Source organism: Canis lupus, chromosome 14, assembly GCF_048164855.1.
Source record: "Canis lupus baileyi chromosome 14, mCanLup2.hap1, whole genome shotgun sequence".
NCBI classification, from domain to species: domain Eukaryota; kingdom Metazoa; phylum Chordata; class Mammalia; order Carnivora; family Canidae; genus Canis; species Canis lupus.
In genome coordinates, this window is record NC_132851.1 from 6,241,514 (window position 1) to 6,259,966 (window position 18,453).

The 18,453-nt window shown below is 39.9% G+C and overlaps 1 long non-coding RNA gene across 17 annotated transcripts in view; it reads left to right on the forward strand.

The window, feature by feature from the left end:
• Nucleotides 1–18,453, forward strand: part of LOC140603657 (uncharacterized) — a 72,102-nt gene that overhangs the window by 6,784 nt on the left and 46,865 nt on the right. For 10 of the 17 annotated variants that reach the window (XR_012006604.1, XR_012006610.1, XR_012006605.1 and 7 more), the window contains exons 2-4: nt 11,651–11,823; nt 17,004–17,117; nt 18,078–18,199. This is a non-coding gene — a long non-coding RNA (uncharacterized lncRNA). Of the gene's footprint in view, nt 1–11,650; nt 11,824–12,584; nt 12,994–17,003; nt 17,118–18,077; nt 18,200–18,453 lie in introns of those variants that run through there. The other 7 variants (XR_012006618.1, XR_012006613.1, XR_012006616.1 and 4 more) reach the window with 3 other exon arrangements.

An 18,453-nucleotide genomic window follows, 5' to 3' on the forward strand; every position in this document is an offset into this window, starting at 1 on the left:
AAGTGTTTCCAAATTACTTTGTAGAGTAGGGTTTCAGATTATATACCATTCTCTCCTTGAATGGAGTAGGTATAAGGTGCAGTCCTTTATTTGCTAAATATCTGTTGTTTAGAGCTTTACCTAGGCTGATTTACACCTCCGATGAAAAATGATATGATTTGAAAAGAGATTTTTTTTATTGTCATGTTTAATTTTTTTCCTCACAAAATTTAGGTACCAGGTCAGTAGAGTTCTGTGCCCCTGCATCCCAGCACTGACTTGAAGTTGTTCATGTCCATCACCCATCTTTGTCCACAGGATCATTTAACCTGTTGAAGGGTAAGCCTGGCAAGCAAAGAGTGATGGAGCCCAGATTCAGACTCTTGTGTAAGGGAAAAGCAGGTTTTTTTCTATTTTCATTTTAGTGGCTGTGTATGTCATTACATATGGGTCAGCATTTTACTTCTCTCAAGTGACTTGGATGGTTTTTCTGTGATAAGTGGGTCATAAGCAATACACTGACGTCTTTTATTACAAATAAGAAATGTAACAAGTTATTCCTGTTAATTTAAGAGGACTGCTTCAGAAACCTGTGTAAGCAGCCAAAGAAATTATCCAGTTTTACAAATTAAATACAACATACATGACTAGAATAATCAATCGACATGATCCATGAGTTTGCTGTCTTATGTCTTCATCTAATCCTTGGAAGTGAGGAAATCCTTGGAAAGTTAATTTCATTGTCGCTTTGCTGCCACACATTGTCTGATAACAAATGTTTTATTGGTTAGGTAATATAGAGTAAGATAGGCTTGTGTCTCTCTGTTTCAAAACAGCTCCTGGGCAGATATCCCTAAACTTTTGGTTATGGACATAAAAAATAGGAGCTCTGAAATCTATGCTTGTCCAGTTTGAATTATGGTTTGCTTTATTTTCTCTAATAAATAACTTAGCCAAAGTGCTATCACATGAGTACCTATGTGATTGCTAATGAGAGTAACTCTGGGCTACATTGTATTTAACAAGAATTTTTAAATTACTTTGTCATTTAAAGTTTTGCAAATTGTAACATGTAACTTATAAACATTTATGTCAATTTAAATTTGCTTTATCTATTGCTTTATGTAACTTTAACCAGGAGAAAAGTCCATGCAAATAAATAAATAAATAAAATAAAAGATTAGTTCTTTACCAAAATAGAAAGAAGAAATATAAATGACTTGCTTTCACAAAAATAATTAATCTTTTTGTGCCATTCTATCATCTATGACATTCTAAAAACTTTCATTTAGTCTTGGCTCTACTTGAGTAAGTCACTTAATGCTAAGCCACCTCCATTTCTTTTAAAAAACGTATTCCTTATTCCTCTGGAAGTACTTCTCCTCTGCCATACCTTGAGTTCTTCTGGTAACTGCCATCTTCTTCACCCTGGCCTCCCAAGCCACAGGAACTAGTCCAAGAATTAATCGCTTCTCATCCTATCTTGGGGGTAGGGACAGCTTACCAGTCATTGGTGCATGTTGGATTCAGACCATTCTTTGCTTGGTTAGTTGAAGGAGGACTGGACAATGGAATCATTTCTTCTGTGGCTCAAGTTATGACTATATGAGCCAGGAGTTACCAGTATCCATGGTCCCAGAGGAAATCTATGTGAGAAAATGAAGCCAAGTCACATATGAAGAAGGGAGACTTAGCATTCTGGTTGTCCCCTTTTTTCTTGCTCTTCAGTTATACCAAACAGAGAAATTCATCTTCCTAGTGTAAGTTAATAGCTTAGCTTTTTATCACTTACAACCAAGAATCCAGGCCTACACAAGCTAAAAAGAAAAGATATCATTTAGTTAGAAAAATCAGTTGCACAAGTATAAGACAAGAGAGGCCTGATTGTTCTCTATCTAAGTAGCACCAAGAGAAGGTAGTCACCCACAAGCTTGCCATGAATGAACAAAGGCATGAAATTGCTAAAAACCAAAAATCTGAATGCAATAATTTGGGGCTGCATGAATAAAAGTATAGGTCAGAAAGGAGGTAGCAATTTAGTTTACTAAGCCCCAACTGTAGCTCTTCTGTTTGGGAGTTTGTAAACAACTTGGAAACAAAGTTTTGTTGTAAAGTTCTAGGTAGTGCATTGTACAGGAGAGTGGAAACCACCCAGCTTGGAGTAAGATAGCCATAAAGGTGAGTCTAGAAAACAACATATTATTAGGAATGATAAGAGTATTAGAGATTGGCGGGCAAAGACAGAGGGAAAATGAAAAAAAGTACAAACAAAAGCTACCATTTTTTACACACCAAGTGCCAGGCACTATGCTAAAGCCCTTTGTATTAAGTAATCTTTCAATATGCCTCTCAGATAGGTTTTACTATGCCCATTGTACAAAGGAGAAAAGAGAACTACAGTGAGGTTCAGCAGCTTGCTCAAGATCACACAGCTGAAAAGAGAAGGTCTGGATTCATATCCAAAGATGTCTAATGCCCAAGATCCAGCCAAGCCCCTCAGCCTGATTGCTTCTTTGAACACGTCTGTAGAATATGTCAAGCTCTGTAGATGGATGAGAGAAACTGGTGTCAGTCCAGATGGGAGAGCTAGGACCAGTGGGTTCCCTTGGCTAGATGTGCTATTTTATCCCACCCCTTGAGTTTGTATATGGTTTGGTTTGTGTCTTTCTATGGCCCTTTTACTTCCTTGTCTTACATTACTATTGTCTGAACTTTCTGAACAAGATATTATTAAGCTTCTTTAGGGCAATGACTGTGATTATTTTCTTTTTAAAAATCTCACAGAACACTCAGCATGGTGGTGCCTTACACATAGACCTCTAGTTACTTCCCAAAAATACAATAAGGGATAATGCCATGGGATGTCTTACAGAGGAGAAAGCTATCTTGCCACTGGGTTTGTTCAGAGGTACAGAGGAGATTTCTGCCCTGGGAGGATGTTGGACCAGAGGGACCTCTTAGACACTTTCCTTCCTTACCCACACTATTCGTTGCTATTCATTATATACTATTTTTTTAAAAAACAATTTGATATTGTTTTAACTTTAAATATGATGATTGTATATTAACATATAAGAAAGTTTTATTTATAATTCCTACCTTGCATATATTGAAATTAGGATGATTTTTATCTGTGATTGGCCATTTTATTGATTCCTCCTCTTCCCAGGGAAATCAATAGCCTACAATAGAAGAAAAAAAAGAAAAGAAAATGCCTGTGTCCAATTTAAGAGGAATAATAGTCCTTTTAAAATAAATTTTAAGTTGTAGTCACTGTTTCATGTTATTTGTGTACCTCGTTACCAAGAAAAGAGTGTTGCTATTCAAAGAAAGTGAATAAATAGAAAATGAGGGACACTGTAATAGTACAATATCAAGAATGCTTAAAAAAAAAAAAAAAAAAAAGCTGGTCATTGTTCTTTGTATGCAAAAACAATGGTTCTTAACAGCATATTGACTCCTAAATCAAATTTCCAACTGCCAGCAGCAACCCTCGAGTGGGAGATGATTTAATGCAGAGGGTGTGTGTTGTGGCATGCCTCCAGCTTGCCAGGCACCGTATCCACTGGCAGCAGAGTTACATGACTTTCAAGCATTGGGATCCAACGTTTACGTGCTAACACCACAGTAAAATGATGAACTAAACCTTTTAGTTGTTAGAGAACAATGGTCAAAAAAGCAAAATCAGTATTCTTCCAAAACGATGAGCTGGCATTGTTTAGGGCTTCCCATCAATGCTTCATCTGCCCTCTGGTTGCTTGGATCTGGGGGAGACAGATCAGATTGGGCCAAAGCCTGGGCGATCAGACAACTTCAGAGATTAATGCAGACTTGCAAGGAAAAACATAAGACAACCTATTATTCTACAGTGGCACTCCGATTTCTGAGGAGAGAAGCCCTTGGAAAACCCACTTAATGTTCTGTTATTTGTGCCACTTTGGGAAATTACCAAAGTAGCTTATTTCAAGTTCAGCCACACTCTCAAACCAGCATCCAGAATACTAAATCTGTAGGTGAAGAAAGCAAGAAGGTGCTAGAAGGTGGGTCAAGTATGGAGGTATATGAAGCTCACAAAATTAATAAAAAATGAAAAAACTAAAACATCAGCTTTATTGTAATAGAGTGATAGCCTTGAAATAGGAAAACAGACTTTATGTTTTTCCTAAGTACATTGAAATTATCTTAAATTTCTGAACAATTTAATGCAAGTTTTTAGTTAGTGTACTTAAAAATATTATTAGAAAACAGTTGAAACTTAGTGCTAATTTATTAAAATGGCTATAAGATCTGGTAAACTAAGTTAAACTATTATTTCTAAAGATATATTTGAAATCATGATAAAATTCCATGAATCATTATTTCACATTTTAATAAGTTTGGAGATTTTTCAAATTATGAAATATTTTCTTCATGCTTACCATATTTCCAGCTTTAGAATCAATACATAAGAACTCCATAGTCCAAGGGCACCTAGTGGCTCAGTCAGTTGAGCATCCGACTCTTGACTTGGGCTTAGGTTGTGATCTCAGAGTTGTGGGATCCAGCCCCAAGTCAGCTCCCAGGCCCAGCAGGTAGTCTGCTTGAGATTCTGTGTGTGTGTGTGTGTGTGTGTGTGTCTGCCCCTTGCCATGCTTGCATGTGACCTCTCCCCCTCAAATAAATAAATCTTAAAAAATAAAAGAACTCCACAGTCCGAAAGCTTTTTTAAAAAATATTATTACTTGAGAGAGAGAGAGAGAGAGAATGAGGGGAGGGGCAGAAGGAGAAAGAGAGAAACAGGGAGCCTGATGTGGGGTTCAATTCCCAGGACCCTGAGATCAGGACCTGAGCTAAAATCAAGAATTGGATGCTTAATCAACTGAGCCACCAAGGTACCCCTAATCATTAAGCTTTTAACTTGACCATCTTGTCTCCTGATAAACTACTGGTTTATTCTTTAATTAAGAATCCGTGCAAGTATAACTTTCCTCTCTGGAAATTCCTATAACTTGTCTCTCTGAGTAAAATTGGTTTTTGCCTTCTTTGTGCCCCATGTCTGTGTCCAGCTTAGTGGATGCAACATTTATTGACTTGCCCAATTTAGGTGAACCAGCTACAAAAGTAAGGAAATGAGTATGAGCATCTATGAATATAAGTGTTACATACTAAAGTGGTCCCCAGTAATCCTGCCTTCTCTTGCTCCTACCCTTGTATAATCCTTTCCCCTCAAATGTGGGCTGTACTTATCAACTTTTTCTAATGAACAGAATCTGGCAAAAGGGAAATGCTACTTCTGAGATTAGGTTATAAGAAGACTGGGGCTTTATCTTAAGCACTTTCTTTCTCTCACTCACCCAGAAAGAAGCCAGCTGCCATGTGGTAAGTGTCCTTATGGAGAGACCCACATACTAACATACTGATGACTCTAGCCAACAGCCAGCAGAGACCAGAGGCCACAGAGTGAGCTTGGAAGCAGAGCCTTCCCCACTACCCCTCAAACCTTCGTAAGACTGCAACCTAAGACCTAGAGAAGTCAATAAATTGTCAAGTTCCTAGAGCTATCCAACAGCAAAGCTCAAATTCCCGTCTCTTTTCTATCTCTTGATTCAATTCTCTGCTAAATTTCTGTCTTCTTTCCTCACTATATTTCCTGTCTCGGATAATTCATCCATTTTTACAGAATTGTCTGACAAGACTATTCATATGACTCAAAATTGGTATCACTAGCTTTGTTCTTTCACTAAAGTGTAGCTATAAATGGCCAACTGCTTCTAGGACATTTTTTTTTTTAAGTTTTATTTATTTAGGTCATCTCTATACCCAATGTGGGGTTGGAACTCACAACTTCAGATCAAGAGTCGCATGCTAGCTACACCAACTGCTAGTCAGGAGGCCCTAGGACATTTTTTCTAGGATGTCCTGAGTCCTCTCAAACTCAAGATTTCATCACCTGTAAAATGTGATCGTTATTCCACATAGCCAGATGTAAAGTCTTACTTAGCTATGAGATTCGAACAAATCTGGGTCCCAAACTAAATTTGTCACTGTCTACTCCTTCTGCATAAACTGATCCTATTCCTTTTTTCTCAAAGTTTTGAAAAATTTTAATCCTTTCTTGTCATCACTTCATCCGTGTATAAAACAAGTGCTGCTTTTTATTTTGAAATTATCTTCTCCTTCCTAGTCTAATCCTATACCATATCATGTTTAGATAGAAAAACCTGTAACAAGTCCAATTTTTCCAGCCCCTCCCTATTCAATTCATGGATATTTCTCACACTAATCTTCCTTAAATGCCATGTTCATCAGTCCCTCCACTGGCAAAAATCTATAATGAACCTCTGTTTCTTAAAAATCATGTCTTGACACTTCTGCTGGCTTATAAATCTCTCCAGAACCCAGCCCCACCCTTGGGAGATAGCCTTCTCATCCCAACCTAAGCTTTCAGCTTTAGTCTGGTTTGCTCAAGAGCCCTCAAATACCCATGCTTCTGTCTCCTTCTGTGACTTTGTACTGTTTCTTCTTTAAAATTTTTTTTATTGGAGTTCAATTTGCCAACATTTAGCATAACACCCAGTGCTCATCCCACCAAGTGCCCCCCTCAGTGCCCATCACCCAGTCACCCCAAACCCCCGCCCACCTCCCTTTCCACTACCCCTTGTTCATTTCCCAGTTAGGTGTCTCTCATGTTTTGTCACCCTCACTGATATTTTCACTCATTTTCTCTCCTTTCCCTTTATTCCCTTTCATAATTTTTATATTCCCCAAATGAATGAGACCATATGTTTGTCCTTTTCCAATTGACTTATTTCACTCAGCATAATACCCTCCATTTCCATCCAAGTCAAAGCAAATGGTGGGTATTTGTCGTTTCTAATGGCTGAGTAATATTCCATTGTATACATAGACCACATCTTCTTTACCCATTCATCTTTCGATGGACACCGAGGCTCCCTCCACAGTTTGGCTATTGTGGACATTGCTGCTAGAAACATCGGGGTGCAGGTGTCCCGGCGTTTCACTGCATCTGTATCTTTGGGGTAAATCCCCAGCAGTGCCATTGGTCATAGGGCAGATCTATTTTTAACTCTTTGAGGAACCTCCACACAGTTTTCCAGAGTGGCTGCACCAGTTCACATTCCCACCAACAGTGCAAGAGGGTTTCCCTTTCTCCACATCCTCTCCAACATTTGTGGTTTCCTGTCTTGTTAATGTTCACCATTCTCACTGGTGTGAGGTTGTACCATTTTTTTGTTGTCTATCCAGATCCTACTATCCAGTGCCCCAGCTCAAGTCCAACATCTTGTTCAGATCCCAGGAAGCCTGTTCCACTGTTACTAAACTTGATGTCACAGGTCTCTGGTCTCTTACAGCTGCTATTCCTCACTGAACCACCCTATTTGCATACTACATAGGTGCCTAAATGTAAATGCCCCCAGTCATCCATCTATCCTGTACACTGGACCCCAGACTGCCTTGTGCCTTCCTACACTCATTCCCCTGCTGCTCCTTTCTTTCTCATATCCCTCTGCTGCTTCCTTTGGACCACCATTTCATGGTGACCAAGTCTTTCCACATCCCTAAACTATCTCCCACTGCTTGCCTTAACTGAAACCTGGTTATCTTAAAAGAATAAGCTTCCTTTGCCTCAGTTTTGAATTGTGGGATATTTGCTCTACCAAACCTCATATATTCAGGGTTGGGAAGGAGAATTGGCCTTTTCCCAGCTCAGTATTATGGCCAGACTATTACTCTGAAAATAAGTAAAAGATGAAGCCAGCTGGTGTGCCCATTCCCTATATATGCCTGTATCACATAACACCTTCCTGCCATTCCCACAATAATTAAAGAGAAAAAGCACCTAATTCATTATTTTCTTTTTTCTAAAGCTCCTATATTACAGCTTTTTAAAAATAAATTTATTTTTAATTGGTGTTCAATTTGCCAACATATAGAATAACATCCAGTGCTCATCCCATCAAGTGCCCCCCTCAGTGCCTGTCACCCAGTCACCCCCGCCCCGCCCACCTCCCTTTCTACCACCCCTAGTTCGTTTCCCAGAGTTAGGAGTCTCTCATGTTCTGTATCCCTTTCTGATATTTCCCACTCATTTTTTCTCCTTTCCCCTTTATTCCCTTTCACTATTTTTTATATTCCCCAAATGAATGAGACCATATGTTTGTCCTTCTCCGATTGACTTATTTCACTCAGCATAATACCCTCCATTTCCATCCAAGTCAAAGCAAATGGTGGGTATTTGTCGTTTCTAATGGCTGAGTAATATTCCATTGTATACGTAGACCACAGCTTCTTTATCTATTCATCTTTCGATATATTACAGCTTTAAGACAATTTTCATTATTATTTTTCTTTAAAAAGATATTGTAATAGTAAAATTCCCCTGTAGTCTATCTCCCCGGCACTCCAGTAATGACCACCATTCCCAGCCTAGAATGTATCCTTCTGAAACTGCAGTCTTGAACCTCCTTGCAAAGAAAACGTCTTTGTAGATACCTTTGGAGCCCCTTAGCCTCCCAGTATTTTTGCTGCTCAACTCCAGAGATCTTCACCTACCCTAAAGTATTCTGCATTATTAGAGTTCTTCAACCCCACCATTCCTCCTTGCCCTTCTGGCTACCTCATGCCACCCCCATACCTGCTCTTCAGGTATAATTGCCCAATCTTTTTTTTTTTTAATGGACCTGAAATTCACATAACATAAAATTAACCATTTTAAAGTATATAATTCAGTGGCATTTCATGTATTCAAAATGCTATATAAATACAAAGTAAATAAATAAATAAATAAATAAATAAATAAATACAAAGTAATTTACAGATTCAAGTGTAGTTATCAAAATCTCAATTTTTATTTTTTTGCAGGAATAGAAAATAGAATTCCTAAAATTCATCTGGAATCTCCAGGGACCCCAAATAGTCAAAATAACCTTGAAAAAGAATAAATTTGGAGAACTTACACTTCCTGATTTCACAACTTACTACAAAGCCACCATAATCAAAACAGTATGGTACTGCCATAGTCTAGACATATAGATCAATGAAAGGAAATAGCTCAGAAATAAATCCTCAAATATACGATTTTCAAATGATTTTTAAAAGAGTGCCAAGACCACTCAATGAGGAAAAGACAGTCTTTTCAACAAATGGTGCTGGGAAAATGTATATCCACAAGGAAAAGATGGAGTTGGACCCTTTACATCGTAGACAAAAATTAACTCAATGGATCAAAGACCTGAATATAAGACCTAAAACTATAAATTTTTTTTTAATTTTTATTTATTTATGATAGTCACAGAGAGAGAGAGAGAGAGGCAGAGACACAGGCAGAGGGAGAAGCAGGCTCCATGCACCGGGAGCCTGATGTGGGATTCGATCCTGGGTCTCCAGGATCGCGCCCTGGGCCAAAGGCAGGCGCCAAACCGCTGCGCCACCCAGGGATCCCTAAGACCTAAAACTATAAAAGTCTTGCCAAAAAAAAAAAGGGGGGGGAATATCTTCATGACATTGAATTTCAAAGTGATTTCTTGAATATAATACCAAAGCACAGGCAAAAAAAATAGACTAATTAGACTTTATGAAAATTAAATACTTTGGTGCATCAAAAGATACTGTTTACAGAATAAAATGGCAGCTCACAGAATGAGAGAAAATATTTGCAAATTATATATCTGATAAGGGATTAATATCTAGAGTATATAGATAATATTTAAAACAATGTTATTTTTGTGAGCTAAAGGAATTAAAATGTAGGGATCCCCAGGTGGCTCAGCAGTTTAGTGCTGCCTTCGGCCCGGGGCATGATCCAGGGGTCATGGGACCTGCATGGAGCCTGCTTCTCCCTCTGCCTATGTGTCTGCCTCTCTCTCTCTGTGTGTCTCTCATGAATAAGTAAACAAAATCTTTAAAAAAAAAATTAAAATGTAAAAGTTTACTCTTGTATATATGTACATGTGTATATATATATATTATAAAATACAGAAAAGTATATATGAAGCTGTGTATCATCTACACACACACAAAGAGAGACTGTATAAACTTCATGAGATTCGGGACTGGCATATATAACATTTTTTCCTAAGGCCTGGTTCAAGGTCTTGGCCCATAGTAAGTTATCTATGTATACATAGATATTTTTTAAAGATTTATTTACATATTTTAGAGAGAGAGGGACAGAGAAAGAGAAAACATTCAAGTGGAGGGCAGAGGGAGAGGGAGAGAAAGAATCTCAAGCAGACTCTGTGCTGAGCAGAGAACCTGACACAGCGCTTGATCTCACAATCCTGAGATCATGGCCTGTGCCAAAACCAAGAGTCAGATGCTTAACTGACTGAGCCACCCAAGCGCAGCCCTTCAGTATATATTTTTAATGAAATGAATGAGGGAGAGAAAAAAATACTCTACTTAATCCTCATATTACCATCAGCATTATTTTTCCATAATTCAGATCTGATCATACTGTTCCTTGCTCAGAATTCTTGCATGTCTTCCTGCCTAGTGTCCTCAGAATCAAGTGTGGACTTGGTTTTTGTTTTGTTTTGATTTTTGTCTTTTAAGATTTTATTTTAGTCTCCACTCCCCAACGAGGGGCTTAAACTCACAACCCCAAGATCAAACCCCAAGTCACACACTCTACAGACTGAGCCAGCCAGTTGCACCCAGCATGGACTTGTCACATGGCAAGGCAGACCTCCCTCCATCTGCCCTCTGCCTCCCTCTCCACCCCATCCTCATCCTGGTACAATGGAGGGAATGGTTTTAGCCTTTGTGCACTTGGTGAAATAGGAACAATAGGTGCCATCTCAAGGATTGCTAAAAGGATTGAATAAGGTAGAATTTGGAAATGTCTGGCATATAGCTGGGGCAGTCCGCTGCTGCTGGTTTCTTTCCCTCCCCTGTACCCTACTCTTCAGCCACACTGTAGTTGTTTGCCCTCTCAGAGCCAAGCGTTAACTCCACTCCCATTATTTTGCTCATCTTTTTCCCACTACTTGGTGTGTGTCTTCCTGATCTCCCACCTCTCTCTGTAAATGCTAAATGAATACTTCAAGACATATCTCAAATTGCACTTACTTGGTGAAACCATTCTACTCCCCCAGGAGATGTAACCCTTTCTTATGCTTCCATATGATTTTGTAAGACAGTTTTTCAGAGATTTTCAGAGACTGTCTTATAGTTATTTGTGGACATATCTCATAGACATGTGTCTATCCTCAGAGCCCAACACAATATTTATTACATTGAATTGATTTTTTTTTTACCAGGAAATTTGGGTCTTAAATTTCATAACTGGAATACATCATAAAATCATTCCAAGTACACTCTACCTATAAATAGTTCCTCTCTTTATATGATAACATCCAGCCTGGCAATTTAGCACCCTTGCCACCCACAGCTCTCTGGAGGCTGCACAAGATAATGTGAGATAATGTGATTTCTAGAGCTGGGTGGTGGTGATCGTGGGGGTGGGAAAGCCCACAGCTGATTGGGCCAGGGGTGGACACACACCTGACTCAGGAAGAACCAATCACTTGCTCTGAAATGATTATGTGGCCCAGGGTAATTTCTTCATCCCTGAAAAATTTCAACACGGATTGCCAATAATGGGTGGGTGCTAGAGCTTAGTGGTCATGGTATAGGTCCAGGATGAGCAGTCCTATTGTGTCTCTCACAGGATGAACAAATAGAGGAAGGCAGGCAAAGTGGAAGAAAGGCTGAGCTGGCTCAGAATCAGAGACAGAGTGATCCTATTCCTGAGGGTTTCCCAGTCTCCTGACCAATTTGAATGAAGCCCACCAGTACTTTGTTGTCCATCCTTAGATCCTGTGAGATCTCCATATACTCTCAGTAAGTAACCTTTTATACATCAGTGGACCGATGTTTCTTACAGTCACATGCATCCTGACTGCAAAAAAGTAGTTGTTTTGCTGAATCAGCTTCAGCTTGTAATGTGTCCAGTCACCTGGATTTATATCTCATCTTTGGCTCTCCCTTACTAGCTAATTATGACTTTGGACAAGTTTCTTGTTCACTCCGTGTCTTGGTTTCTTCAGTAGGTAAAACACAGTAATTTCCTATAGTACTTTACCATTTATCATTTATACACTTTCCATACACTACATAGGCAAAGAATTTTTACCCACATCTTACCAACTTTCCTAAAATTTCACAATTAAATCCTAGTGAAAATGGGACTCATACACCTGTCTTCTGACTTTCTACTCAGGTCACCATTAGGTGTACCTCAGAGACTATAAATTTCTTAAAAGGATGATAAATTGCAGATTGACTGAATGAATGAATAAACAAAGGAATAAACTCTTAAGATTTCTCTCATGAGAATTTCTGTTGAAAGTCTTTCAAGTCATCAGAGGTAACAGTGGCCTGTTATGAGTACTGTTTCAAAATATATTGATATTAAGTTCAGTAGTAGGGCCACCAGATGAAAGATTGTGATTAACTTGGTTGTGATAAAGTGCTCTATTTCTGAAAATATGCATAATATTCCTGTTTGTGACACGTGCTTCATGAGGATTCCGGTTACTATCTAAAAGTTTAATTTCAAGGCTGTGGGCTCCAGACCTTACGTAGACCCATGGGCAATACCTGGTACTTCCCCACTTTAAAATGTACTCAGGAAAAAATAAATAAATAAATAAAATGTACTCAGGTCACAAAAAAACTTCCAGTACTAAGACGATACCACATGGTTCAGTTCCCCAGACCTTCACACTGACCCCAAGCCCACTGACACAGCCTGACCAGGTCCCACCAGAGACAGCTCTCTTCCTTTCCTTCCTGGTGGCCAGAGCTGCCAGTCAGGCTGATTTTGCTCAGAGCTTGTAGCTCCCTCGTGGCCAGGAAGAGGCTGATCTCTGCTGCTCCTCAAAGCTGCCCTGCACTGTTCTGCGCACAGCCCTGCTGAGTCACCACTCTTTCCTCCCAGCTGCTGCCACCAGACCACATGGCTTCTTTCTCAATTCAACCCGAAAGAGAAGAGCACGTTATGCAAACTAGGTGCCAGCACAAGACCACAACCCTATTCCTCCCTCCCACCAAAAAGCACGCGGGGGTGGGGGTAGAGGGAGCTGGGCTTCTTATGTAATTCAAGGATTGGCCAACTGAGTGCTTGCTTCAGCATCACGTATGCTTTTAAAAAGGTGGAGTGGGGGGAGATTGGCCAACACAGCATGTTGTAATTATGCCTGTGTGAGAAAGAAGTGGAGGGAAGCATCAGGTTGGGGGCTGGTTCACTGTTGAAAGGGCTGACCCTCAGTTGACCTGGTCAGTATGGCTCAGAGAAAAGCATCGAGGGTGTAAGTTGAAGAGATGATAAGGTTATAAGCTCTCTTGCCATAATGACGATATCTACTATTATAGCGATATATAATAATGTTAGTAACTGATATCTTTACTGTATGCTATACCTCATGTTAGTTCCTGTGCACTGTGAATAATACATGTAAACCCTTTAACATCGTATTTGACACAAAGTAGGTGCTCAATGAATGGCAGGTATAGCAATAGTATTATCTTACTTATCCTTAAAACTACCCCTAAATCTTTGCTAAGCCTTTGCTCTTCCATTAGTCATTTCTTCAGGAAACATCTACTGAGCATGTACTATGTATCAAGCACTACGTTAGGCCCTGGGGGCACACAGAAGACTACTAGCTCCATGCTCCTCCTGACATGGATTCCAATTTAGCTTAACCACTATCTTTCTGGGTGATGTTGGGCATTCCCCTTAAGCTATCTGAGCTTAAATTTGTTTCAACTGTTAAATGAGTACAATAATTTCTGTATCATAGATTATTGATAGAAATCCTATCCAGAGAGTTTAGCTTAACACATTACTCATACAAGGGGAAGCTCCTAATATAATCTTAGCGTCATTTAATATAGAACTTTTATTTATTTATTTTTATTTTTTTATTTTTAGAACTTTTATATATCAATCTTGAAAAAGAATACTAAGAAAGAATTCCTTTTCAGGCTCATGCAATAATTAGTAAGACCTGGGATTTGAGCCCTAGGCAATTTGTAGGCTGCACAATGAGCCAATGCAATTCAAAATTTGAAATCAGGATTTTTTTTTTAAGATTTTATTTATTTATTCATGAGAGACACAGAAAGAGAGAGAGGCACAGACACAGACAGAGGCAGAGGGAGAAGTCAGGCTTCATGCAGGGAGCCTGACATGGGACTCAATCCTGGGTCTCCAGGATCACACCCTGGGCTGAAGGTGCCACTAAACCACTGAACCACCCAGACTGCCATCTTTTTATTTTTTATTTATTCATGAAAGACACAGAGAAAGGCAGAGACATAGACAGAGGAAGAAGCAGGCTCCTCACAGGAAACCAGAAGTGGGACTCAATCCTGGGACAGGGATCACGCCCTGAGTCAAAGGCAGATGCCCAACTGCTGAGCCAACCCAGGCATTCCCTGAAATCAGGATTTCTTTGAGACATGCTGATATATCTAGATTCCACATTTCCACCGGACAGATGAAATACCAATATACATGAAAAGGAGATGTTTAAAACTTGAGGAATCTGATTCAAGCATAAATTCAAATCCTTTAAAAAACCTAAGACGCTTGGCATGACATGAAGTTAAACACAACAGCGGCCCTGTTGATGAAAAAGTCAATAGCTGTAGAGCCAAGCAAACCTCAACAAACCCGCCTGAAAAGCATTTTTTTGTTGTCGTTGATTACTATCCAGAGATAACATTTTTGGAAACTTTGAACAGAATTAGTTTGCAAGGATGAAGCCCTTGCTCCCACCCAACCCTCTTCCCCCTTTCCGTTTCTTGTATTCTGAGAACATTAAAGTCTTTGAATCTGAATAATTTGCCGTCCCAACAAAGAAACTAAAATCAAAACTGATTTGGGGAAAAACAGTAACTTTCTGACCTCTTTGTACTCACTCTTCAGGGAAATTTTGTATGCTTGTTTATTTTCTTAATGTCTCTTAGTTATGTTTTTTTCTTGTTTTGGTCTTATATATGAAATGTTCCATCTGTGCATTCATTTTCTGGATTTATTCCCTAGAATTTTGTGTACAAGAAAGCTTAGAGCAGTATTTCTCAGACTTTGTTCCCTTCCAATCTACAATAAGAAATGTATTTTACATTTTAACTTAAATACACACATATTTACCTATATACCTAAAACAAAATTTTTGGGGCATCTGGGTGGCTCAGTCACTTAAGCATCCAACTCTTAGTTTCAGCTCAGGTCATAACCCCAGGGTTGTGGGATCGAGTCCCAAGTTGGGCTCTGTGCTGGGAGTGGAGCCTGCTTGGGATTCTCTCTCTGCCCTCCCCCTCTTAAAAAAAATGTTTCATGAAATAGTACTATACATACTATAACATATGCACTATGATTTTTAAAATTTTACTCTATCTTATATATTAAAAAATTGAACCAGAGGTCCAGAAGGGGTAAGGAAGGGATAAATAGGTGGAACACAGGGCACTTTTAGGGCATTGAGACTATTCTCAATGATGATATGATAGTGATGCACACATAACATAACGCATTTGTCAAAACCCATAGAATGTGCAACACAAATAGTGAACCCTAATATAAACTATGGACTTTAGTTAATAATCATGTATCAATATTGGTTCATCAGTTGTAACATATTTGCCTTCTGTACAATTTTTATATTAACCGAAGAATGAAATCTATCAAAAATACTTTTTTTAAGTAAAATAAAAATGAAATTCAGTTGTAACTTATTTCACTACTCACGATTGGTTTGCACTCCACAATTGGAAAACTTGTGGCCTAGAGAGAGTTCTTTGGCCTTTTAACCAGCTCTGTCGATCCATGGGGCCAGGCCTTAGACAAACTACATGATGCTGTGTCTCACCTTTCTCATCTGAAGAATGAAGCGTTTGATCAGATAAATGCCAAGATTCTTCCCAGCTCCAAAATATTATAAATTCTCATTTTAAAATGTCTTGGAATGAAGGAAAAACTTATTAAGCATAAATTATAGAATTATATATATGCTTTTTAGACCAACCCTATTTTTATAGGCAACTCACAGACACTCTTTCTTTTTTTAATAGTTCAGATTTTATTTTAGTTATTTGAGTGAGTGAGAGTGAGCACAAGCAGGATGAGAGGCAGAGGGAGAAGCAGACTCCCCCTGAGCAGGGGGCCTGATATAGGGCTCAGTCCTGGGACTCTAGGATCATGGCCTGAGTCCAAGGCAGATGCTTAACCCACTGAGCCACTCAGGCATTCCCTCATGGACACTCTTCTCTGTACTATTTAAAATAAATAAAATGAGGGGCACCTGCATGGTTCTGTGGGTTGTGAGTCCATTTCTTGGGTTTGGCTCAGGCCATGATCTAATGGGTAATGAGATTAAGATGCGGATCAGGGCTCTGTGCTCAGGGAGGAGTTTGCTTAAGATTTTCTCTCGGGATCCCTGGGTGGCGCAGCAGTTTGGCGCCTGCCTTTGGCCCAGGGCGCGATCCCGGAGACCCGGGATCGAATCCCACATCGGGCTCCCGGTGCATGGAGCCTGCTTCTCCCTCTGCCTGTGTCTCTGCCTCTCTCTCTCTCTCTGTGACTATCATAAATAAATAAAAATTAAAAAAAAATTATTAAGATTCTCTCTCTCCCTCACCCTCTGTCCTTCCCATGACTCACACATGTGCTCACGTGCTTCCGTGCACTCTCTCTCAATCAATAGAATGAAAGGTAATGGTTTCTCAGCAAAATACATAATTACATTTCTCCCTGGGTTCTTAATTCAAGAGCCCTGTGGAAGAAGCAAATAAAGGGCATTTGAGAATGATGCAAATGGTACTTCCTGCCCTACTACCAGGATCTGGCAAGAGCTCAGTTCTCACTGGCTCCATTTGTTGTTTGCTGAGAGCCTACCATGGGCCAGGCCCTATGCTGGGAGTAAGCCCCATGTTGTCCCACCTCTTGTAGCTTGGGTCAGGACAATCAAATTAGGCTACCTCATCTCAGATCTTTCTTGCTTTCTTTACCCCAGGACCACCTTAGGGAAGACAGCTAGCTGGGAAGAATGCTCGTAGGCTCCAGCTCAGGCAGATCTGGAGTGAATCCCAGTGCTCAGTGTTGCTTCTCATCAGCTGTTGAAGCCTAGGTAAGCCATCTAACCACTACCTTCAGTGATCTCAAGTGAAAGTGGGTAATAAAATCCCATTCATAGGATTTTCTGAGGATGAAATAGGGAATGGAACTAATATCCTGGTACTGCACAGCACTGCAAAGCAGGGGAACACACCATGGAACACCTTTCTCACTTTTTATCCTTGTTCTGCCCCCTTTGTGCCTCACACCCACTTTCTGCAATCATCAATATTACACCCTCTTCCCAAACACCTGGGAATCGGTACTTCCACACCGATCTGATTTCCTTGCCTTATTTTCTAAGAACAGGTGACCCTAAGTGAGTGTGAAACAAGTCACCTTCTGTGTGTTTCCCCTCCTATGCCAAGAAGTCCCTGTACGGGAATTCAACTGACATTGAACTTCAGAGGTAGCTTAGAGAGGGAAAAGGATATCATAGTGAAATGGCAGCTCTCTGGGAGATGCAGTTCCCGTCATCTAGCTTGGTTTTAGTGGGACTGCTCTGAGATTGATTGCATGACTAATCATGATGATAGGCATCTAAGTTATTCTTATTTAATAAAAATCTATAATATCTGGGCAGGTATAATACATGTACACACAAGTATCTCTATGCCTCACAACCATCTCAGAAGGCTAGATTTTCCCTTCTACAGATACAGAAACTGAGTCTCAAATTCATTTATTCATTCAGGGAAAATATATTTTTTTAAGATCTTCTTTGAGAGAGAGAGCATGAGCAAGGGGAGGGGCAGAGGGAGAGGGAGAAACAGGCTCCCAATAAGCAGGAAGCCTGATGCTGGGCTAGACCCCAGGACCCAAGGATCATGACCTGAGCTGAAGGCAGACGCTTAACAGACTGAGCCACCCAGGTGCCCCCAGGGAAAATTCTTAATGAATGCTTACTTTGTGACAAACATGAGATTAGACACTGGAGATGGAAAGCTGAGTAATATGTAATCCATACCCTTAGGAAACTTAAGATCTGGTAGAGAATCTGGCAGATCAACAGACAATTGTCTTCCTGGAGCCAACTCAGGGAAGGTCAGAAAACACAGAGGATGGTACCTGACTAGACTGGGGTTGGCAGAAAAGGTAAGGATAGAAGCCTCAGGTCTTTTCTTAAGCCCAGTTGATCTGAAGTCTCTCCCCTCTTTTGTACCTTTCCCCCTGCCCTTGTTGTTCCCCACCAAAGGAGCAAACCTAGAGCAATATCCTGAAGTCCCATAAGGACTCTTCTGTACCTTGGACTATGCAATACAAGTGTCCGGGGGACCATGTGCATCTTAACAGGAGTCCCCCAGAGAGAAAGTGTACTAAAACTAGGAGGACCACATAGTTTATGCCCA